The sequence below is a fragment of the Lactuca serriola genome, chromosome 8, assembly GCF_051521515.1.
Source record: "Lactuca serriola cultivar US96UC23 chromosome 8, Lser_US96UC23_V15, whole genome shotgun sequence".
In the NCBI taxonomy this organism is placed as follows: domain Eukaryota; kingdom Viridiplantae; phylum Streptophyta; class Magnoliopsida; order Asterales; family Asteraceae; genus Lactuca; species Lactuca serriola.
Window position 1 is genome coordinate 95,626,708 of NC_136415.1, and position 15,758 is coordinate 95,642,465.

A 15,758-nucleotide genomic window follows, 5' to 3' on the forward strand; every position below is an offset into this window, starting at 1 on the left:
ACATGTTTACGAACATAAACGAACGAACATGAACAATGTAATTTGTTAAACAAATGAACATGAATAAGAAAACTCGTTCGTTTAACCGTTCGTGTTCGTTCATTTGTTCGGTTAACTTAAACGAACGAACATGAACAAGTTCCGTTCGTATTCGTTCCGTTCATTTACAGCCCTATCTAAATGGATAAAGTTTACAACTTTATCCAATAAAACACACAAAGAGATCAGGATCTCCAATCCTAGGTCCAAATAAAGCCAAATAACATAATGTCTTAACACCATTAAGCCCTTAATCTGAAAAGTCCTCAACCCAACTACTCCAAAAGGCTTTCTAATACTATTCTATCATAAAGATGAAAGATTTATAGACATACGTGTCCAAAACATGTCTATAATCCATTTTAGGCCAATTTGAGCTAAAGAGACCAAAACTCAAGCAATTAACAAGAACTCCAACCAAAGTCTAGATCTACAACATATGTTACTCATGGGACTCAAGAGAGTCATAAAGTTGCCAACTTTATGTGTTACTTCCTTTCAAACTTGCTTAAACATGAAGAATATGGGACAATATCTTAGATCTAACCACTACAAGCAACAAAGTTTGAGCATTTGACACTTACAAAGGTACATAAGCAATATGAGATGGTGATGGTGTTTCTTCCTTGCAAGATCCAACAGTAGAGCACATTCTTCTCCTTTTTTTCTTCTTCTCCAAGCTATCAAATGCTCCAAAAGGGCACAAATCACCAAAGGAATGAAGGCTAGGGTTTCTCTCAAGTGTAAGGACGTTGGAGGATGGTAATGAACCCTAGAAATGGCTTAGAGGGGTTTAAATACAAAACAAAACATAAAAGAATCATGGGTTTGGTCCAGAACAGCTGCCACGCCATGGAAACCCTTGACCACGCCGTGGTCGTCCTAATAAAACACACGATCCTTCTAATCATTGCCATGTCATGGGCATCCTTGCACCACATCGTGGCATATAGTTTCCTCCAAAACTTCATCTTTGGTCCTTGATAAAATAAAGCTTAACCAATCTAGAATATGGGTGTTACAACTCACCCCCACTTAAATTAGATTCGTCATTGAAATCATTCATTACAACTTACTCTGTCACACCCAACAACCCTGCCAAAACTTCTTGAATACTAATTAGGGCTGAGAAATCCTCTTGTGAAGACGCTTGTCATATAATACTGCTATCAAAGTCCCAAACTTAGAATGGTTCACATACCCAAATGAAAAATCAAACCTTAATCATCCGCCCTCGACCAACTATAGAAAATCCCAACTACACTACCTAAAAACCGAAACCCTAAACCATGTCTGAATTCCCAGCAGATCGAACCATCTTATCCCACATTCATAAAGAATCCAATTCGAAACTTGAACTGAACGAAACCTTTCTGACCCTGAATTATATTGTTGACAATCGGAAAAGAGAACTCATGACCTTTCATTGTTGTTGAACTCTTCATTTGAAAACAAAGGCAGCTCACAACACAAGTCTCAATCATTGGTGCCATACAAAAATTTTAGTCACATCCTGCTGACCAACATTTGCATTTTCTATCTAACCGAGATCTCCATGACTTGCACTTACCTACTAATTAATAGTAGTATTAGATTTCCAACTAGTTGTTGTAGCTGACAGCCCCGCAGACGACCGTACCACGAGACTCCAACGAAGAGTCTATCTGACTAACGTTATCCTAGTCTGTTAGCCAACATGGCCCCAATGGCCTACAACCTTCCTCAATCCCATGAATGTTGTGGCCCTCCCACAGTCTCACAACCCATCCTGCCAAGGTCTAACTCTACTTAGTGAAGGCTACAATCCAAATCATAAATTCACAATACTCCCATACTAGTCGTTGTCCTGGTGAATGCTACAAGCACCCCACAGTCTTACAACACTTCCACACTACCTACCAACCTAGTGAATGCTACGGGCCGCCTCACAGTCTTACAACACTTCCACTCTACCATGGCCACAGCCCATGGTCTTACTAAATACCCATATGAATACCTTGCTAAAAATTAACACGATCCGAAATGCTATTTGTTATACCCAACCAGGCGTTAAGGTCATGTTTCGAATCCCAAGTCCTTTATCAGCCAAGAACATGTAGAGAGGTTCTAACACAACCCTCAACCTGAGCCTAGTGACGAATCCATTTTGTGCCATTGTTGTTGCCTCATATCCTCAAACTTGGTAATGTTGAATCTTCACCTATAATCCCCCGATTAAAACTAATCACTAACATTATCCCCTGCATCATCCTTGATTCATACCCCAACCTAACTAGCTACTCCTCACGTTTTTTTATGGAATTTCATGTTGAACCTCATTTGGAAATATCTCCATTGATTCCTAAACGTTTCTCCCCCACTTGGATTCATATATACTCTAAAAGTCTTCTTAACCATTCGAACTTCCTAGTTAGCCCCATTTGTTACCTATTTTATCCTTGACACCCGCTCCTGCCATAACAGGGCATAAGAGAATGCGGGTTTCTCGAACAATATTCCCAAAAGGTTTTACTATATGACTATCGTTCATAGCGACATAACTCTAAGCTTTCCAACATGTGATCACAACCTATGTCAAAGAGTATCCCAACCAAAAGCCTTCTCAACTCAAAGCAAATATCGCAATTATAGTATCCAAAAAGATCCTTCATAAATACACGATATTGGCAGAACTCCCGGGACTGAATAGCATTGATCCGACACCCTAACTCGCAACTAAAATGTCCTCTGTCCCATACTTACCAAAAGATCGTTGCACCTTTAACAATGTCACTAATATAGCTCGAACATCTTCAACAAACTCAATAGCTGAACATTTTCATTTGAAAATGCATTACCCACACCCAGAAGTCGATAGATCATAGTAGTTCTTACTTTACTAACGATAGCTATCAACCCTACGAGATAACCAACCCTACAACTGACATTTCAACATAGAGACACAAGCATATATGGACCCTCTCTCCGTTGTCTTATAAGGGTCAACCGACTACAATGAGATCTTTGTTTAGAAGCCTCTGATGTGGTGACCATATGCACATCCCTGAAAACGTGAATTTAACAACAATTCCCACCGAGCTCGCATTCTGACCAGTCCACGAAAGATCTCAACCATCTTGGATTCTGAAAATAGTTAATATACTAATGCTGCAACTTCTTCTGTCCCCAAAGCACTGAAGCCATCAAAATCAATCTAGCTGATGATCCACCAAAAAATACCCAACTCGCTCAACCTAGGGTTCATGCTAACAATGATTGTCTCCTCATGTGTCAACGCTTACAACCGACTCAATCAGTTACCCTCGAATAGGATTCTCAATATGAAAAAATAGCATATGACAATTTTTGAACGATAACTTAAGAAATCATAAAGGAACCCTGAACCTTAGATAAGGACATCTGAAGCTTTCCAGCTCCATAGCTTTGATCCTAACAAGAGCGATCTACACACCATAATTGATGAGGCACCCTGAGGACTGCACCTTAATCTGCTAAAATTTGTAGATATCCCAATATATTTCTAACAATCTCATCATGCAAAAAGGATTTCCAATCCACCGACACACCACTAGACAAGAACATACTTAATCTAGATAGAAATATTAATACATAAATGGGGATCAAAATACATACCAAATATCTCTTGTGGCTCGACCTTGACCTCATGAAGGACAATGGGTGTTGGGGTCTGTACTCCCTCTACCACACACAGAGGACAATCAGATTTGAAATGACTCGGCCGGTGACAATGAAAACATATATGATCCTTCTTACAATCTCGGTGCACATGCCCTCTTTCTCCACACTTAAAACTTGATGGTTCCTTATGAAAAATCTAGTTTAGGGCTTGATTTTGTGCCTTTTTGGGTCCCTTAACTCATATTTGGGAGTATGAGATACTCCAGAAGCTAGGGATGATAGATCTTGGCATTTCCTAGGTTCGTTGTACATAAAAATGATAGCTTGATAGGTTTAGCTCAACCATACAAGGCTGATGTCCCTTTTAATGGAGTTAAAATGCTAAATTTGGACTTTGGGGTGTTTTTAGCCATGCAAAAGCTTAAGTTTTCAAGTTTATAGTTTAAGGATTTGATATGATGTTATTTTGAGGATTGGTAGTTAAGTTCTTAAGTGGTTAAGACCTTTGGGAAATATTGAAATTCAGGTCATTACGCTGAACATACTCCTGAGTAGTATGGCATACTGGATGCGGGCCACGATTATGGATCATTCATGTCTACATGGAATACTATCCAGGTACGCCAAGCGTATGCTAGTCAGTGGGCCTTTGGAGTTTTGGGATTGGATTTAGTTGGGCCTTGTTTCATTGGGGTTGGACCTTAGACGTTTTATACTATTAGATCATTTTAGGATCTTGGGCCCATATTGGACTTTGGATAACCTTGAAGGAATTAGGCCACTGTTGGGATTTTAGTGCCATTGGGTTGGGCCTATGATTTTGGGCCATGAATATATTATGGACTTAGGCCATTTTGGAGCCTTGAGTGCTACTCAGTTTGGGCCATGTGAGGAAGGGTAAAATGGTCTTTTATCCTTGGAGTTGATAATTATGAATTTATGTCTCGGTTATGATTTATGACCCTAATAATTAATTAGGGTATTATTCGATGACATTTAGTGCAAAGATTTCATGGATCAGCAACCCGAGCTTTTATCTAATTTTTCAGCAGTTTGAGGTGAGTCTCCTCACTGTGTTTGATGGGTTAAAAGCACCAATGCCGACCCTTGCTATATATGATTAGGATGCTAGTTGTTTGTTTTTGGGTTTTGAGCATACTAACACTCCTATAGTGTACATGAAACCCTAGAAACCTTGGATCTATGTTTTCTCTAAAATACATGCAAATATGATTTCCAAGGTTCACAACCTAACTAGCATGTTATGGGGTACTTGTAATACAAAACTTTTAGTAGAATAACATACCTTTCTTTTGTGGTTGATTGCTTGGAGTTTATGAGCCAAGAACCAATAGTGTGGATGCCTCAAGTGGTGTCAGAAATCATCAAAACAAGTTGGAAGCTCTTGAGAGAATAAGAACACTTATAGAAATCGGCTCACTCTTTTGCTCATACACACTCGTGCCATTTCTAGAACCATGGACTCCTTTATATAGTATGGAGGATTAGGGTTAAACCCTAATACCCATGACTCTTCATTTACCTAGGATCCATGGGTTAAAAGCTCATCCATGGATTCCATATACTCTTAGCCCATCCTAAATAAATCTTAGCCCAATCTATATATATAAATAAGAGTCCATATTTAATTAGCTCCATTTTGATCAATAAATTAATTCTAAATTAATTCTTGATCAATACTAATTAAATAATTATGATATCATATTAATATATTATAACTAATAATATATTAATATATCATAAACATCTTATTCTCAAAAGTATATCCATACAAGTTGTTAAGTGAAGTGCAACCCAAATGGACCATGTCGGGTCAGGTCAAGTTGATACCAAATATAGTTACGGACTTAGACACCTTATCCAACAGTCTCCCATTTGGATAAGTCTGATAACTATAGTTGCAAGTATAACTTTAGGAACCAACCAGCAATCGTAGCTCTTTAAAACTCTGTTGAACTATGAAGCGCTATTTTAGATAAGTGATCATATATTCCTCTGTTCTCAAGATATCAGTCGAACAAACACATGGAACAAGGTCTAACTTATTTTCCAACATTTGTTTCTCGATCTCTGATTTGTTTGACATAGAACTAAATTGAACACATCAATTAGGTTCGGACCAGGCCCGACACATAAGTCAAAACCAAATCATCGAGGGCCCAAATATCGCTTTTATTGCTAGAAGGAACACATAAACTTCGACTCATATGTTTGTACTAACTACTTGTTGAATTATGCACAAAAGCACGTTTTATGACATCAAGTTACTGATGTGTTTTCGTACAATCAATGGATAACCAACTCATATCTCTAGGTTTGAAGATATATATGATATTACCGTCTCGCGATCACCCGAGATAAATTCCATGAAGTGATACAAGCGAGCGTGGGTTTAATCCAATACTCATACCTTATGAGCACTCATGAATGTTGTAGCAACCATTGCTATGTCTAATGCACCTTAGACAAATCTTACAAGCCAAATTCATGACAGTCTTGATTCATATCTACTTCCGACATATGACCGACTGTGGAGAGTTTGAATAAAATAATTATTCTAGAAGTCAAAACATGCAAAATTGAAACAATAGTAAATAATCAACATAGGATAGTAACACTTTACTCATAAATAAATAACAACTTTTATTTAATCATCAAATGTCAATTACATTTTACAAGTTTCATAAATCTATTTATTAAAACTAATATCGTCCCTCAGCCCGATGCTCCTTGCATGCTGCAAATGCCTAACCCTAGTCAGTCCCATAATGAGGGGATCTGCAGGGTTCTCTTCTGACGATACCCTCTTTTCCACGAGGAGTCCTTCTTCTATCTTGTGTCTTATGAAGTGGTATTTTCTGTCAATATCTCTGGATCTACCATGATCTCTTGGCTCCTTGGCTAAGGCAACCACACTATTGCTGTCACATAAAATTTCCATAGGCTCTTGTATAGCTGGCATAACTCCAAGGTCTCCAATGTAGTTCTTCAGACATATCGCCTCCTTCGCCGCCTCACTCGCTATTATGTACTCTGATTCACAAGTAGAATCAGCTACTGTCTCCTGCTTGGAACTTTTCCAAGTAATTGCTCCTCTATTTAGGGTAAAGACCCAGCCTGACTGAGAGCGGAAATTATCCCTATCAGTCTGAAAGCTAGCATCAATATACCCAATCACTCTCAAGTCATCACTCCCACCAAGGGTAAGGACCCAGTCCTTAGTCCTCTACAGGTACTTGAGAATATTCTTTACCACAGTCCAGTGCGCCATGTCAGGATTTCCCTGAAACCTGCTAACCATGCTCAAAGCAAAGGCCACATCAGGGCGAGTACAAGTCATAGCATACATGATCGAGCCAACAGCGGAAGCATATGGAAATCGAATCATCTCAGCTATCTCAGCCTCTGTACTTGGACTCTAAGTCTTACTCAGCTTGGCATTGTGATGGATCGGCAAGTCCCCTTTCTTGGAATTCTGTATGTTGAATCTTTTCAACACCTTATCCAAGTAGGTACTCTGACTAAGTCCAATCAGTCTCTTACTCCTATTTCTCATTATCCTTATCCCTAGTATATAGGCGGCTTCTCCAAGGTCCTTCATAGTGAAACACTTCCCAAGAAGAATCAATGTTCAGATGGTTCAACTTGCAATAAAACAACTTAGGGGGTAGGTAAAGAATAAAAAATCGAAACCAATGAAGAAAATTAGGGTTTTTGTATGTACTCATGATTGATGACCAAAATGCCCTTGATAGCAGCGACAATCATAAAGCTTTTATCTGTTCAAGAATCAAGATGAATTTGTTTTATATTACCTTTTCCATGAATTCCCAAAACCAGTCCCACTTGAAGCTTGATTAAGAATTTTTTTTACATGTGTGTATGTTTACACACACATATATATACACACATAAAGGGGATAAAACATTAACTTACATAAACTTGGGTGGTTTTTATGCATGTATCAAACATGAATCATCCTTCAAGTCACTCATACGGTCCTGTTTTGCATTCTCCAATTCAAACAATTCCTACATTGGAAAAAAACAGTACATTTTTGTATAATACAATTGTAAAAAAAAGATTAAACAACAGCTTCAAAAAAACAATCAAAATCATTTACACTCATAACCATTTACTTTTAAGGCAAAACAATCAACTTTAGAATATTTATAATACCTGCAACAATTTGACAAACTCATCACATTCTTTTGCAAGACTCTTATTCTCACTATGAACATCAAAGGCCTGTACAACACTATAATTAGACAAATTTATCCACACACCCACATTAGCAAGTAGCGAATGGCAAATGGTAAATAGCAAGACAACAATCAATTACGGAAAAGAGCTTACATTTCCTCGTCATTCGTTCGCTATTGATGATAGAAGCACGTGAGATGAAGCAATCAACGATTGAAGGAGGGAAGAATCAGTAGTGGAGTTCTTGGATAATTGTAATAAAGTCGAGTAAAGGGACGATTTTTCTGATTTTGAACTGGGTAGTGAAAACCCCCATTGTTTCTTGTCCAAATGTGGAGAAATTTGAGGAAACGATTGCATTTTTGGATTAAGGGATTATAAAGAGATAGAGATGGAGATGGATTGTGATGGGGTTGCGAGGCCGAGGTTTAGTGGAGACAGGTGGTGGTACGCTGCTGGTGTGTGATGTCGCCGGAGTCAGGTGGCGATAGTAGAGACGTTGAATGGTGTTTGATGTTGACGAAAAATTAGGGTTATGATTAGGGTTTCTGGTAGAGAAAGGAGGATATGGCGGTGTTTACAACAGAAAGGGGATTTGGTTTGATGGCGGTTGTTTGTGTGTAGAAGAGATTAGGGTAAATCAATAGATAAGGTATCTTAAGATTTAGATATCACGTACGTATACCATGTACATTGTAAGCTTAATATTATTGTACATTATGTTAAGATAGTGATACCTCTTAAATTTCAAGAAATGTTGAATATGTATTATATAATAGTAAAGATATATATATATATATATATATATATATATATATATATATATATATATATATATATATATAGGGAATGGTTATTTGGAAAACAAAAAACCATAAAATCATAAAAATATATAAAAAAAAAATACTTAGAGATCAAAAAACTTTTTTTTAATTTTTTTTATAGAAAAATCGCAGCTTTTTTAATAAAATCGCTGAAAAAAAAATAAAAAATCAATTTTTTTTAAAATTGTTTTTTTTTTTAAATTTCAGCGATTTTATACTAAAAGTTGTGATTTTTTCATAAAAAAATTCAAAAAAAAGTTTTGTGATCTCTTAGTATTTTTTTAGGGTTTTTTGTTTTCCATAGAACCTAAACCTATATATATATATATATATATATATATATATATATATATATATATAGAGAGAGAGAGAGAGAGGGGGGGATGTGAGTATTATTGCGAAAATAAAAAAGGTTGAAAATGGGGGAATCATTCTCAGCCACTCATTTAATCTAAGCATAAAAAGACACAGTGACAAACTTGTAAATATGTTAATAACCTTCAATCTACGTAACTATAGAGAATTTGATAACAGTTCGTTCATCATCAAAATTTCTCCTCCAACCTTCAACAATCATCTAGATTTCTTCAACTAAACCATCATCAATGTCATCCAGTGTTAATCAATCATCGATATTCGTGGCTGGGAGGTTCGTCGTTCAAGACAGATTCGCAATCCAAATTCATCAAATTTATCGATTTCTTTGTTGAATACTCCGAATGTTCGTAGCTTGCAAGCATTTATTAAAGTTCATAACAGATTTGGAATTGGAATTTCCGAGATTCGCAAACGAAATCAGTTGGAATCGGAATTTCTTCGCTGTTCATGAAATTGGAATCGTAGTTCTGGACTCGCAGTCACAGTTGACATTGAAGGACTCAGAATCGGTACTCACAGGTTCCGAATCGGATTTTCGGAAATCAAAATCAAAATGAGAAACCGATCAGACATAGGATGTCGCATCTGAAATCAAAATCGGAAGTATATGATGATTTTGAATTGATAACTTGATGTTTTTAACATTTTTAAAATAGTTAACTTGTATGCACTCCAACTGTTTGATGAAATGCATAAACTAAATTACCACGTTATATTCACATATGAATATGTTTTCTCACCCGAATCAGTATATGATTATTAAAAACACAAAACAAATATGCAAGTTTGTATGTTATTCATATGTGAATAACATATAAAAATTATATATATTTGTTAAAATACCTTATAATATTCATAAGTGAATATATTCACAAGTGAATATACCTTTTAATATTCATATGTGAATATATTGTGTAATATTCATAAGTGAATATATCATCTAATATTCACAAATGAATATACTATGTAATATTCACATGTGATATACCATATAATACTATGTAATATTCACATATGAAATATCATTTAATATTCATAAGTGAATATACCATCTAATATTCACAAGTAAATATATTATGTTAATATTCACAAATGAATACATCGTCCAATATTTAAATATGAATATACTATCTTTATTATACGCTATATTCATATATGAATGATACTTAAATTGTAAAAAAATATCATACTTTTTATTCATAAGTAAATAACAAATGTACTGTAATAAAACTTGATGCATTTTTATTCACTTATGAATAACGATAGCTGAAAATATAAAAAAAAATTAATTTATCTTAAAACTATATCAATATGGATGTCTATTTGTAGAGAATAAAAAATCATGAATTTTGGTATATTTAAAATCATTTTTTGGTAAAAATAGCTTCTAAAATTTAAAAAAAAAACGAAAAAAAAGTATGTTTTTGTATATATCCTTCCTGTCTAATAAATGAAGGTTTTTTTTGCCACTTGTCAATCTCTCATTAGTTTTGTCACTTGTCATTTTGTAGTATTTTTGAAATAAATATTATCCACTTGTCAATTTCTGATTTGTTTCAATTTTTAAAATTAAAGTCATATATTTATATATGTAAAATATTAAATATAATATATATGAAATTAAATTGCAACGAATACATTTTTCCTTTTTTATTTTAAAGTTTTACATTAAAAAAATATTTACTACTTACGCTTTAATGTTTAATTTTTTTTTAAATTAACCCGTATAATATACGGGTCTCACACCTAGTTAAGGTAATGATTAACATAGTTTAAGGAAATATGTTTTGTTGGAAAACACATGTCTATTCATTTCCCATTTCCGCTGGTACGACGGATGCTTTTGCGGCAAAAATAAATGAGTGACTGAGAATGATTCCCAATTCTCAACATTTTTTTTTCAATTGAACCCTCCTATATATATATATATATATATATATATATATATATATATATATATATATATATATATCATACATACTTATAAAGCTAGCATTTTTTCTTAAATCTCTTGCATTTGAAACCCTCATTCTTTTTTCCTTTAACCACATTCATTTGAAACTCCCATGACTTTTCAATTTCTTTATAATAATAATTATAATTTGGTAATTAGATTAAATAAATATCAAATCTAAAGTGTATTCATATATAAATTAAATTTCAATATTAAAATAATATCTTTAATTCTACTTATAAAATTATGTTTTTTAACTTTTAACATATTATACTTAATTTATTAGTTTTAATATATTGTTGAATGTAAACCATTATCATTTTAAAGGTATAATTTTTGAACAATTTGAATAAAATACTTAAATTATTAATTAAAATATAACATTATAGGCTCAACTTAAATATATATTTTATTTAACTTAAACAATCCAAAGATTATTTTATAAATAATTAAAAGTGATAAATTGTAGTGTCTTTCTAATAATGATTGTAGGTTGGTTAATAAGGTTAAATAAATATCAAACCTAAAGTGTAATCATAAATAGACTAAATTTCAATTTTAAAATAATATCTTTACTTCTATTTATAAAGTTATGTCTTTAAATTTTAACATATTATACTTAATTTATTAGATTTAAAATGTTGTTGCATGTAAACTATTATCAGTTTAAAGCTACAATTTTTTAACAGTTTGGACAAAATACTTAAATTCTTAATTTAAATATAACATTACAGTGTCAACTTAAATATAAATTTCAGTTGGACTAAAAAACCAAATAATATTTTGTAAATAGTTAAAAGTGATAAATTATAGTGATAAATGCAAAAAACTAAATTGTAATATCAATTTAACTAAAATATTTCCTAAATATATTTATATAATCGTTAAAAAGTTTCGAATAAGTAGCTTAAAATAACTTATAATAACAATAGTTAAAAATAACTCTATATATATGATTATATTGTTACCTTTAAAATCAAAAAATAATGTTTGATGTTTTAAATTAATAATTATAATGATAGAAATTAAAACATTAAGCAAATAAATTTTAACAAATTAATTAATAATAAAAACAACTATAAATAACATCAAATCATATATTATATTTAATTTTATTCATGTGTAACTCGCAGGTAAAAGTCATTCAAACGATTGAGATTATGAAGTTATAGTAAATGTATATATTATCATATAATTCAAAATAATCAATATATTATATCAATTTAGTATATACAAATTATTATATCAAATTTAACAACAGCGTTATTGTTATATTCAAAAAATCATATATTTGTAAAGACTTCAACTATATAGGTGTTTCTGCGCAACGCGCGGACATTCGCCTAGTATCTTATAAAGCTAGCATTTTTCTTTGAATCTCATGCATTTGAAACTCCCATGCATTTTTCCTTTCACCACATCCATTTGAAACTCCCATGACTTTTCAATTTCTTTCTAATAATAATTATAAGTTGGTTAATAAGGTTAAAGAAATATAAAACCTAAAGTGTAATCATATATAAACTAAATGTCAATATTAAAATAATATATTTACTTCTACTTATAAAGTTATGTTTTTTAACTTTTAACATATTATATTTAATTTATTAGTTTTAATATATTGTTGGATGTAAACGATTATCATTGTAAAGATATAATTTTGGAACAATTTGAATAAAATAGTTAAATTATTAATTTAAATATAACATTACTGGGTCAACTAAAATATAAATTTTAGTTTACCTTAAACAACCCAAAAAAATATTTTGTAAATAGTTAAAAGTGATAAATTGTAGTGTCTTTCTAATAATGATTATAAGTTGATTAATAAGGTTAAATAAATATCAAACCTAAAGTCTAATCATAAATAAACTAAATTTCAATTTTAAAATAATATATTTACTTCTACTTATAAAGTTATGTCTTTAACTTTTAACATATTATATTTAATTTATTAGATTTAAAATGTTGTTGTATGTAAACCATTATCAGTTTAAAGCTACAACTTTTGAATAGTTTAGAAACATACTTAAATTGTTAATTTAAATATAACATTACAGTGTCAACTTAAATATAAATTTCAGTTCCACTTAAAAAAACCAAAGAATATTTTGTAAATAGTTAAAAGTGATAAATTGTAGTGATAAATACAAAAACTAAATTATAATCTTAATTTAACTAAAATATTTCCTAAAGATATTTTTATAATCATTAAAACTTTTCAAATAAGTAGCTTAAAATAACTTACAATAACAATAGTTAAAAATAACTATATATAAATGATTATATTGTTACCTTTAAAATCAAAAAACAATGTTTCATGTTTTAAATAATTATAATGATAGAAATTAAAACATTAAGCAAATAAATTTTAAAAACTTTATTAACAATAACAATAACTATAAATAACATTAAACCATATATTATATTTAATTTTATTCATGTGTAACTCGCGGGTAGAAGTCATTCAAACAATTGAAATAATACAGTTATAATAAATGTATATATTATAATATAATTCAAAATAATCAATATATTATATCAATTTAGTATATAAATTATTATATCAAATTTAACAACATTATTGTTATATTTAAAAAAAAACATATATTTGTAAAGACTTCAACTATATAGGTGTTTCTGCGCAACGCGGTGGTATTCGTCTAGTATATATATATATATATATATATATATATATATATATATATATATATATATATATATATATATATATATATATATATATATATATATATATCTTAGTGACAGATGGCCTCCAATTGGCAAACCTATAGTAATTAATCATATTTAGTTGTTTATAATTGATGTTTTGTCCGCGTGGATCCCGTTACTAATATTTTTAATTGAAATTTGGTCAAACAATGCAGTTTTGGAACTTTGTTTAATGGTTTATTTGAACTTTGTGTAATAGTTTATTTGATTAATTTTACTGAGACCAGGAAGCAAGACAAAGGTCTTGTGGGGTATTAAGTGATTGTTTTACTCTATCTTGTGTGCAGGTTTTATAATGGTTAGAGGCATTCAAGATTCTTAAATCTTGATGCACATGACCTTAAAGGCTATAGCCCCCTTTTCTGGACCAAGGAACAAGTTTTAATTCCTAATATATAAAACATTTTGGAATTGAGAGTTTCATGTTTTCGGGAAAAAACAATTTTATCAATCTTAGAAGCATTATGTTCAGAGGTTAAATATAGGGGTGTGCAAAAAAACCGCAAAACCGATCCGATCCAGTCAATCCGAAACCGAAAAAACCGAAACCGTAAAAACCGACTCTCTACGGGTCGGTTTCGGTTTCGATATTTAGATATCCGTGGATACCCGAACCGAACCGGTGTGTGTGTGTGTGTGTATATATATATATATATATATATAAAATACTAATCAACATTGTTTGGAATGATCCCTGTGATACTGCGCAATGGCCAAAACAAAATTTAATTGACAATTTTCAGTTTCATCTTTTACATTCATTTTTTTTTATTAATTTTATTATTATATTTATTATATAAATTTAATAAATGATATTTGAACTTTATATTTTCTTTTTGACTTCGTGAGTTACTACTTTTAGAAAAAAAATTGGTCGAAATAGAGTTTATAGTTTTGATTAAATTTGATTTTTTATTTAGCGGGTGTTAGGCGTGTCAAACTCAACAAATAATAGGGGTACAATAGATTCCAAATACACTGCTTTAATGCACTAAAAAGTAGTACAAGGCAAGCAGGGTCGAACCACAGAGACACGGGACAAAAGTCTATACCTTTTTGCACAAGGTACTTTGGTCACAAAGGGGGGTTTGTTCGCAAAAGTAAATAACTAAATAACAATCTACTTTAAAAGCATGCGCAAAATGAAATAGATTTGTAAACAAATTGATTGAATGGTTCTAGTTCTAGTTCTCAATGTTGTTGTTCAACTTGATTATGACTTGATGTAATTCAAGATTGCTATTTTATGTTGGTACTGAAAGATATTAACACGCTCTAATAACTCTCGCTTGCCAAATTATCTAACCAAAACACGCTCTTTGATTAGACCTAGCTTTACTAATTCAACCTAAACACGCTCTTAGATTGTATTGAAAAACTGCATTAAGTTTTGTACAAGCTTCCCAACAATGTTCATTTCTTCTCATACGCTCGGAAGTGTGAAAACATGTGATATATGTTTTACAATAAGAAAACTTATTGCTTGTTACCAATTATTAACTTAATAGAACGATTAGGTGCCCTGAAAGTTAATTAACTGCACAAAAATTCAATTCATGAAAGTGGCCAATCAAACACAAATCAAATTCAAGGATTCTAGTTTAAACAAAAACATAATCACTAGAATAGAATCACAAATCAAACATCAAATCATATGCTTCAAGTCAAGCAATCAACATGTTTTGAACAAGAACTAGAAACTAGGGTTTCTTAGCCACACATGGCTAAGAACAAATCAAACAAGAATAAAGATGGAATTGGGATGTTTAATCCTTACAAAAATGAAATCCAAATGTTTGCAATGATTAAGTCTTCTCAAAAGCTCCAAGAATTCTCCCAAAATTGCCCTAGATCGCCAGAAACTACTCCCAAAACCGTTCTTCCCTTCAAAATGACGTCTCCTGCTCTTTTATTAAAGTTCACGTGACATGCCATGAGGCCATGCGTTTTTAGCATGGCCATGCCTT